A 9,728-nucleotide genomic window follows, 5' to 3' on the forward strand; every position below is an offset into this window, starting at 1 on the left:
TCTAAAAACACACTGTGTATTGTACATACAGGATGCCGTGGATCAGGCAGGTACCACTGGGGGTCCCAAGACAGATGGGATCCATCTTACCTGCACCCGTATTGCTTTGCAAAAATTGGGAGAAGCCTTTTCTTTGGTTTCTTAGGGGGTGCCCATGGGCTTGAGCTCCTTTTTGCCTCTTATAAATTAAGTGATATAGGTAAGGTGACCAATCGTCCTCCTTTAGGGAGGACAGTCCTTCTTTTGTAAGTTCCGTCCTTCCTTGAAAAGTGTCCTCCTCCATGTCCTCCTTTTTGATATTGGAAGCCTAATCTGTAAATGTCGGTATTCGATCGATGCAGAGTCGATCCATTGTATGATGTGACATTGTTGGGCAGATAAAATATATTATGCTCACTTTGTTAAAGATGGCGCTGCCCATTTGGAAGCCCATTGCCCAGGTGGTAATATTAGTTGCCCTTCTTGCTTGGGATGGGCGTGGTTATATTAATGTGTGTTGGGGGAGGGCTTTTGCACCAAAAAGTTTTAAAAGAAGAGATCACGTTGTTCCGGGGAAGGGGGATTATGATCCCATGGAGGGAGAGGAGGGCAGAAAAAGGCCACGTGGATGAGAGGAGAGGCAGCCAAGATGGCAGAGTGCTGAGGGAGAAGCCAGTTTGTGCAGAGTTTGTGCAGAGAGAAGGAGATGGGTAACAGAGGTGAATAAGGCTGGTGAGGTAGAAACCTTTGATTCTAGGAAACTTGGATAAGTCAGTGGCTTTGGGAGCCCTGAATGGAAAGGGAAGTGTTTTCCCACTGTGTGTATTTCTTGCCCGCTGGGTGCGAGCTAGGATTAAAACTGGCCCACCAGTTCTTGGCTCCGTTGTTTCATCACCATCTGTCCAAATCAAATGTGAACCTGCACGGGCCATGCAGCTGTGATGATGGCCATGGCTACTGGCTTTACAGATGTATTTGTATCTAAATGAGTATTTTTTTCTTACAATTATTATTAAAAATTAATAGGCATGTAAGCATAATTAAAATATAAAATATTACAAATGTTTTATTATGCATTATCATATTATAGTGTCTTATTGTTGCAATGAATAAAATGTTTCTTTTATTTATGGTATTGTTTTCTTCAATTTATTTTTGTCCTCCTTTTCATTGTAAAAAAGTTGGTCACCTTAATATAAGACGAGTCTCAGATTACCCGACTTGCAGTTTGCTCAACTGTAACATGGGGCAATAACATATAATTATTCATATGTTTGTGATGAGGATAAACCAATAGGGCAAGATACTTAAATCACACAACCCAATAATAACAAGTGCCACATTTGTAAAATCTTCCTTCTGCCCACGGAGACATTGCAGTCTGTATCCCCATTGTCCTATATCCTGTAATCCAAGCCAAACAATTGTTCCCTAAACTGAGCTCTGCAAATCCTTCTTATGTTCAAGCATTCAAGTGAGTTATGCAGAAGGATCAGAGCCTTGACCTGAGGAGGGGAACTCATCAGCCCTGAATCATGGCCTCCTGGTGGAATAGAGGAGTTAGGGAGTGTGGGATCCTTCTATGAAGAAACTGCTCCCCTCCCCCTCCCCTTCCCCTTCTCCCTCAACCTACATGCACACACAAAGAAGAAAACAAAATGAAAGAGAAAGAACTCTGTTGTGGGAAAGTAGTTGTGAAATACTGACCAATGCTTTTTTGTTGTCCTGGTACTTCCTCTAATCCACACACACCTCTGGCTACTCCTTCATTGCTACAGAGTAAGCATGAAGCAACAGAAAAGAGAGGACGGAAGCTGCTTGCCCTTGTGGTTTCCAAGCCTCCAAGCCTTCTTCAAGAGGAAGTGCTGAGCCTGACCAGGTGGTGGCACAGTGGAGAAAGCAGGGGTTGGGAATCTTTTTGGCTGAGAGAGCCACGAACGCCACATATTTTAAAATGTAATTCTGTAAGAGTCATACAACAACCCGTGTACATTATGCTAATAAAAATTTGGTGTTGTCCCAGAGGACAGCTGTGATTGGCTCCAGCCACCCGCAACCATGAACATGAGTGGTAGGAAATGAATGGATTGTAATACATGAGAATGTTTTATATTTTTAACGTTATTATTTTTTATTAAAGATTTGTCTGCGAGCCAGATGCAGCCATCAAAAGAGCCACATCTGGCTTGCGAGCCATAGGTTCCCGACCCCTGGGATAGAGCATCAGAATGGGACATGGAGGACCCAGGTTCAAAACCCCGAGGTTGCCAGCTTGAGCACGGGCTCATCTAGTTTGAGCAAGGCTCACAGCTTGAGCCCAAGGTCGCTGGCTTGAGCAAGGGGTCACTCGGTCTGCTGAAGTCCCCAGGGTCAAGGCACATATGAGAAAGCAATCAATGAACAACTAAAGTGCCACAATGTAGAACTGATGCTTCTCATCTCTCTCCCTTCCCGTCTGCCTGTTCCTCTCTCTGTCTCTCTCCATCTCTGTTACAAAAAAAAAAAAAAAAAAAAAAAAAGAAAGTGCTGGGCTTTGATGTTGAGTTGCCTGAAGTGGTAATTTTCAACCTTTCCCATCTCTTGGCACACATAAGCTAATTACTAAAATTCTGCGGCACACCAAAAAGATATTTTTTGCCAATTTGACAAAAAAATTAGATATAATTTTGATTGGTTTACAAAAAATAATAATAATAGTAATTACCTACCTTTTTTGCTCCAAAGTGACTTTTTAAAAATCAGATGCCTAGCCTGACCTGTGGTGGCGCAGTGGATAAAGCGTCGACCTGGAAATGCTGAGGTCGCCGGTTCAAAACCCTGGGCTTGCCTGGTCAAGGCACATATGGGAGTTGATGCTTCCAGCTCCTCCCCCTTCTCTCTTTCCTCTCTCCCTCTCTGTCTCTCTCTCCTCTCTAAAAAATGAATAAAAAAAAAAAAAAAAAATCAGATGCCTACCCTGACCTGTGGTGGTGCAGTAGATGGAGCATAGACCCAGCGCACTGAGGTCACTGGTTCAAAACCCCACTCTTGCGGGCTTGCCCAGTTAAGGCACATGCAAAAAACGACTATGGGTTGATGCTTTCCTCTCCTCCTCCCTTTCTTTCTTTTTCTCCCCTCTAAAATGAATAAATAAAATCTATTTTTTAAAAATCAGATGCCTATTCTTGTGTATAAGAATTTTTGGTACCAAAAATTAACCAATCAGACACAACCTTGTTATGTGATGTGACCAATAAGATACAACTCTTATTATATGGCCTATATATTTATGGTTCAAGACAGCATTCATACCAGCCGGCTATTGTGTTCACTGTTATAATTTTTTTTTTTAATTTGACAATCTAAGGAAAAGAGGTCTGTGCCCCTGACTAAATAGTTAGGTACTGCATGTTTTAAAAACTCTTGCAGTGGGGCCCTGGCCGGTTGGCTCAGTATAAAGCGTTGGCCTGGCGTGCAGGAGTCCCAGGTTCGATTCCCGGCCAAGGCACACAGGAGAAGCGCCCATCTGCTTCTCCACCCCTCCCCCTCTCCTTCCTCTCTGTCTCTCTCTTCTTCTCCCGCAGCCGAGGCTCCATTGGAGCAAAGTTGGCCCAGGCGCTGAGGATGGCTCTATGGTCTCTGCCTCAGGTGCTAGAATGGCTCTGGTCGCAACAGAGCCACGCCCCCGATGGGCAGAGCATCGCCCCCTGGTGGGCATGCCAGGTGGATCTCGGTCGGGCGCATGCAGGAGTCTGTCTGCCTGCCTCCCCGTTTCCAACTTCAGAAAAATACAGAAAGCCTCCCCCAAAAAAACTCTTGCAGCACACTGGTTAAAAATCCCTGACCTAGGGAACCAGCACCAACCCACACTGGCCACAAGTGGGTATTTTAGCTCTTGAAGTGTGCTGGTCTCAACTGAGATGGGTTGAGAATATGAGAAGACTAGGCACAAATAAGAGAACATAAAATATCTTGTTGATAGGTTAACACAGTGATGGCCTGTTGAAATGATAATATCTTGGATATATTGAGGTAAATAACATATATTCTTTTTTTTTTTTTTTTTTTTTTTTTTTTACAGAGATGGAGAGAGAGTCAGAGAGAGGGATATATAGGGACAGACAGATAGGAACAAAAAGAGATGAGAAGCATCAATCATCAGTTTTTCATTGTGATACCTTAGTTGTTCATTGATTACTTTCTCATATGTGCCTTGACCACAGGGCCTTCAGCAGACCAAGTAACCCCTTGCTTGAGTCAGCGACCTTGGGTCCAAACTGGTGAGCTTTGCTCAAACCGGATGAGCCCGCACTCAAGCTGGCGACCTGGGGGTCTCTAACCTGGGTCATCCGCATCCCAGTCTGATGCTCTATCCACTGCGTCACCGCCTGGTCAGGCATAATAACATCTATTCTTAATATCAATTTCACTTCTTTTCTTTCTCCTTGTTCTTTATAGGAGAATGGATAAGCTGAGGTTTATGCACCCAGTCGAATACCGACCAGGAATGACAACAGATTGCCTTCTTTGTTTTGGAGAAGAGCTGCGGGTCAAAGAGGTACCTTGAAGTGACAGGTGCCACTCAGATGGGTGATGGAAATCTGAATCTTGTCTTCAGGACCCCTGGATCTTAGTGCTTTCTGAAATCCTTTCTTTTGAAACAACTTCAGACTTACAGAAAAATTGTGAAAACAGTACAAAGAACTCCCATTTAGCCTTTATTCAGATTCACCTAATTAAAAAAAAAACAACAAAAATTTTTTTCCCACATTTGTTATTCTGTGATTGTGTGTATGTGTATAACCTTTTTTCTGAAGCATCTGTGGGTAGTTTACTTGTATGATCTCTATTGGAATAAACCTGATACACCGAGGTGCTATGCATCTTGCTGTGTGTGTTCCGGTGCTATTTGATCATCAGTATATTCACAACTTGTCCAAGAAAGTGCAAGTTATTTTTAAATTAGCCCAAATCCTTTAGAGAAATGACCTAGCGCTGACTTAACTAAGGTTTAGAAAATGACCTCGAGACTATGTCTGTTTTTAAACCTTACACCCCAGCGAGTCTACCGTTTGGGTAAACCCGGTGGTATGGTTCAGCCCTGGAGCAAGATGTAGGCATTAGACAACGTGTGTCTCCACCCTGTGGCTGTGTCTGGAATCACGCATACTGGACACCCCCAAGCTGGTTTTATTTGCTCCATCAGCTGGTTGGACAGTGCCAAGGAATTCTGTTTTTTCAGGGTCAATACAACTAAGAAGGGGAAGGCCTGAAATAGGGGAAAGGACTCAAAAACTCCTCCTCGGCTTCCCAATACCCCAACCGATCCACCCCGTGGGTGTCGTTGTGTCGGAAAAAAGTTCAATTTCTCTCCAACCTTGAGTTCTCTTGTTTTATACCCACTATCTCTCTGGATTTCTGCACCCTGAGCTCAGTGTGTCAAAGGAAAGCATAGTCACCCCACCTGTGGTTGGCATGCCACATTTGTCAGATGGGACAGTTCCTAAGTCCCACCTCTGCCCTTACCAGCAGTTTCCTTATCCATGGCAACTAGTAGCCTAGTAGCTTCAATGCTTTCTCCCTTGCCAGGCTCAGAAGCTCACACTTTTATCTTCTGGGAATTGTTTTTAAGTGTCTTATTAATACTTATCAATCGACAAGCAGAGATGCTCAGTGCTCCGGAAGCCAGATGAGAAACAGCCCAGGGAAAGCAAGTCAGAGAGGCAACTCCTTCCCCCACCCTTGCCCTGGGGCTGCAGAGTCCAGCAGAGTCCAGCAGAGCCCACATTAGGAACCCCCTATGAACCTGGCCTGCAAGGTGTGCAAATGCCAGGGCTTCCTACATTCTTGGGGCTCTGACTTTAGGACCAACACCTGCCCCCTCCCTGCTCATTGCAAGCATCTTTCTTGCTGGGGACAGAGATTTAGGAGGTTAACTGCAGAAGAAATCACCCTCCATCTGCAATCATCTGAGGCAACAAGTCCTCCCAGTTCAAATTCTCTGTTAAGGCCCTGGCCGGTTAGCTCAGTGGTAGAGCATTGGCCTAGCGTGCTGGAGTCCGGGGTTCGATTCCCGGCCAAGGCACACAGGAGAAGCGCCCATCTGCTTCTCCACCCCTCCCCCTCTCCTTCCTCTCTGTCTCTCTCTTCCTGCCGCGGACCAGCGCAGCTTCCAAATAATGGTGCGGAATTAAGGAAACACACTTTGTCAGAACAAAACCGATGGGACCAGGAGGACTCCTCAAACTGCCTGGCAGCATCTGAGTGCCTCACAGCCTCAGTTCGCTTTATTATATGGACCTATGCAAATCAAGGACCCTGATACAAAGTTGCACATCAAAGGCTAAGACAGGAACTCTCCTAAGGCAAAAACAGTATACATTAGTGAAATTTACAAACATCTGAAAACAAAGAGTCAGAGGAAGGGTATGTATATTGCTTCCTGCAACCCAAGGAAGGAAGGGGAGTGGGTGCAAACACAGAGCATCAAAGCCAAATATGGAGATGGAGGGGGTAGAACTTAAGCCCCCTGCCAAGCCTTGAATCTATAATGGCTTTTTGCCATTACCGGTCCACAACATATCCCCCTTTTCTTTTTAATTTGTGTGCGGAGATTTGCACTCATCTGATTTTCTAATTTGGAGGCAGACGGAGAAAATACAGAATAAACACAAAATTAGTATAGCCAATGCTAACAGATACCCAAAACAAGTATACTAATACATCACAGTAATTAAAACCTTTAAGCAAACTCTTTAAGCTAATAATACAATAAGAATCTATAAAAGAGTAATGTCCTTAAAGTGTTCACCAAGTCCAAGTTGGCACCAACACCATTCCAAATCTCTGCAAATGCAACCCAACCCCAGTTCAGTCCATCAAAAACTGTCACAGGAGCAGGAGTCCAGGAAAAGTCCACTTTCAGGAGAAGTCCACATGGCACTGGAATTGCTGTCACACTTCCACACTCTGCAGCTAGCATCAAAGTCCCAATGACCGCTGCTTCCCAGCTGGCAATGACCCAGGTAGACTGGAAAAGCCATCTGCAGCACGCATGAAGACGGAGCTTCCGTTTTCTTTAAACTGGAAAGATGAACCCAGGGGTCCTATACTGGAGCTTTACAGCCATGGAGTGGTGAGGAGAACCTTGGGATACACCAAGCTGGGTGGCAGAGGTAATTTTGTAAATTGGCAAAAAAGGAAAAAAGGAGCTCTGAATTAGGAGTAGGTCCTAGCCTAAACTATGAGTGGGGCATTGAGGCAGGAGGAATAAAAGAAAGACTGTATATTAATCAAAGCAGCAGAAAACAGGACTATCAATACCCACAACAGAGATCTTCGAGGGAAGAATAAAAAACCTGAATATTCAGGCAAGACCTAGTTAAATGACCCTTGTGTAAATGAGACCAGTCTACCAGCTACTTGGAAGAAATACCCCAGGCTCATCCACAGTGTCGTAGATGGGGCTGACGGCCCTGGGCACCTTTTAGCCTTCAGTGGCAAATCCCAGTATTCTGGGCAAGGTTAGGTCACAGGTGGATGGAGCAGGGTTGGAAGAGACTGAACCCTCCCTTAGAGGAGTGAGGGGGAAGCCTACCTTCCAGTGTGTCCCTTCTTCCTCACAGCAAAGGCATGTAAGCCTGGCAGGCTTTGGCTTAAATGACCATCCTTTCCACTATTGAAGCAGGGCCCTGATGAAGTTCCAGTTGGAGCGTTGGAGCCTCTGAGGGCGTATGCCAAGAGCTAGTATTTTACCTGATCTCCTTTGGGCTTTTTCAGCCTCTTGGTACCTTAAAAGCCATGCTCAGAAGATCTCGCTGAGGGGCTTGAGGGTCCCTATCTGCCTATATATCTGGAGCTATTCAGAATAGAACAAAACAGTGTCATTAGCTAGAATCAAATAAAAGTAAAAAAAAAAAGGTAGTAGTTTGCAGGACAAAAATTTGGGCATCTCTTGTACATCAGCATTCAAGATAGACTGTTTGAAGTAAAAAGCGTAACAGGGTAGACCTGCAGGAGCTCCAGGACATGACTCCCCCCCCCCCTTTCTTTTTATATTATTTACAATTGAATTACACTTTACAATATTTTGACTTCAAATATTGCAAGAAATTCTTGACTTTGTTAACTTTTAACAAAAATAGAGTAAAAGCACCTCCAAACAACATTCCCACACTTATCAAAACACCCCCTTAACATTAATTAACAGGCACTTTAGAGAGTACATATCAAAACTGAAAAATCCCATTGTGATCTTCATTATTCTTCTACAGCAAAAAAATCTTTACACCTTTATTATGTAAATCTATGCTGCTTCAAGCCTTTCACTTGCGGCCTGGAGCAGCCTGGCCAAACCAGCAAGTCTTTTGGATCCAAAATGAGCGTGCTCTACTTATTCCAAACAAAATTATATTTATATAGGGAAATGAAATTATTCCCGTTTTGTTTTCAATACTACAGCCGGCACTTCCAAAACTATTATTATCATTATTTTTCATGTAAGGACTTATTCAGGCCTTATAAACAAAAACACTTAGACATTAAACAAAGACTTCACATACAATCACACAAATCAAGAGTGAAACCCGGGGTTTTAGAGATTGAACTATGGCCTGCTTGATCTTAAGTAGGGCTATCTTAATAGGAACGTAATAAGGATATATACTAAACAGAGATCTCTCTCGAAAAATCTCAAGACGGCCGTATGAGATTTCTATTCAGCAATACCCAAATCAGGCCCCCCTTTCACCCTCTTTTCAAGCAATGGATCAGGAAAATAAAATGATCTAAAACATTAAAAAAAATTAGATAATAATTGAGAAAGGGAAAAGAGCATAGTAACTCTTATGCAATTGCTCTTGTGAAGTGAGTCTCTCATCTAGAATCATGGTGTCTCACCAGTCGTTCAGGGATCCACCGAGGAGCTTCAGCAGACCTAGGAAAAACACACACATATCCTCGGCCCCATAAGAGAACAGGGTCTGGCCCTTGCCAGATTCCTGTGAGTGGGTCCCTCCATCGCACTTCAGGGAAGGCTTTCCTTGCAGGGTTCCAGAGTCTCTCTGCTGCTGAATGACCCTGTACATCAGTATTTAAAAAATTTAAAGTGAAAAGAGCATGACAAAGAAGATTTGCAGGAGTTTGAGGGTATAATTCCCCTTTTTTAATTTTTTCCAATTGGTTTTTAAGTGTTTGATGTGCACGCTCTACAATGCCTTGACCCTGGGGATTGTAAGGAATTCCCGTCCTTAGGTCAAGTCCAAAAGTCTGACAAAATGTAGTAAATGCTTTTCCTACATATGCAGGAGCATTGTCAGTTTTAATCAGTTTAGGAAGTCCAATAATAGAAAATGCATACAAGCAGTGAGCTATAACATGTTTAGCAGCCTCTCCTGTTCTGGCAGAGGCTACTATAAATCCAGAATAAGTATCTACTGTAACGTGGACAAAGGATTGTTTGCCAAATGAAGGTATATGAGTAACATCCATTTGCCAAAGTTGCCCCGGTAGGAGTCCTCGAGGGTTAATTCCAAACAAAGGGACAGATTGTAATATAGGGCACCTTGGACAAGATTTAACAATCTGCCGTGCTGCTTCCCGAGAAAGTTGAAACTGTTTACGCAGGGCTGCAGCATTCTGGTGATGGATAGTATGAGACTGAATTGCTTGATCTGTCATGGTTGCTCCAATAATTTTCTTTTGGGTAGCTTGATCAACAAGGGCATTCCCTTGCGCTAAAGCTCCAGGGAGCATGGAGTGAGCTCGAATAT

Source organism: Saccopteryx bilineata, chromosome 6, assembly GCF_036850765.1.
Source record: "Saccopteryx bilineata isolate mSacBil1 chromosome 6, mSacBil1_pri_phased_curated, whole genome shotgun sequence".
In the NCBI taxonomy this organism is placed as follows: Eukaryota; Metazoa; Chordata; class Mammalia; order Chiroptera; family Emballonuridae; genus Saccopteryx; species Saccopteryx bilineata.